Here is a 1257-nt window from a genome sequence, read left to right on the forward strand (position 1 = left end):
CACACAGCAGTAAACAAAAAACAAAATCTATGGCGAACGATCATCATCCAAACATGTGCAGTATACCATTTATCATATACCACTTTTTATTATTCTTAACATTAATCAGAAATTACATTTATGATATGTCTTACTTGAAATATGTTACAATGGCTTATAGAAATAGCAAAACAAATACTTGGGACTAGCATAGTGGTCGTTAAACTGCAACCCGTGGGCCGTAATCGGTCCGAGTTATCAATTAAGAATTCGTGCAACACGCGGTTCAAAGACCTATTATAATAATACTAGCAACTAAGAGCCGTAACTAAAAACTTTGCAGAAACAGACATAATGTCTTTTGGGACAACAGCAATCAGTGAAATTATAATGTTACTTAAAAACCGTCGTGATTGCAAATATTTTTATTCATATGACCGGTTTCGGTTCATTCAGAACCATCTTCAGATCTGATATTTCAGTTACAGGAGTAACCCGTCCAAATCCAGCATGACGTGACGTAGCATGTGAAAACTGATGGATTTGGACGGGTTACTCCTGTAACTGAAATATCAGATCTGAAGATGGTTCTGAATGAACCGAAACCGGTCATATGAATAAAACTATTTGCAATCAAGACGGTTTTTAAGTAACATTGTAACTAAAAACGTCAACTAAAACTAAAACCTTGTGAACGGTGTAGCTGCCCTGCTTAGTAACGAAGAAAAACACTTACAGAGACAATAATATTTTAAAATGTGCTTAATTTTAGTTGAAGTTAGTGATATCGGTTGTGGGATAAGTAAAGTTTGTTGCTTTCCTCAGGACCACAGGGGTAAGTAGTGTGGTCACTGCGAGGTTAGAGGATGTGAGTGGGGTAATGTTGAATTCCAATTTCAAATCTGCCACACTTGCAGTATATATATTTTGGCGACTAGTCTCGAACCAACAGCTCTATTCTCCAGCGTGGCCTTACTGAGGCTGCACTCAGAGTCCCTGATCTTAGTGACAATCACCCAAAAATTATTCGAAACAATTATGCACGTGAAAGCAAATATTACCATCCTGTTGAAGAAAGATACACTCAAATACAGAACGGGAAATACGATGACCATCTACACAGGAAGCGGGTCAACTTATCCTAAAAAGATCCTATAACTCCTGGATGCATTTTAAACAATAAACTGCCAAATAGAATAAAAAGCACTGAAAGGACGTCTACTTTCAGAAACAAATTAAACCGTTATTTAGTCTCCTTAGCCCTATATACATTGAAGT

This window comes from Schistocerca gregaria, chromosome 2 (assembly GCF_023897955.1).
Source record: "Schistocerca gregaria isolate iqSchGreg1 chromosome 2, iqSchGreg1.2, whole genome shotgun sequence".
Lineage (NCBI taxonomy): Eukaryota > Metazoa > Arthropoda > Insecta > Orthoptera > Acrididae > Schistocerca > Schistocerca gregaria.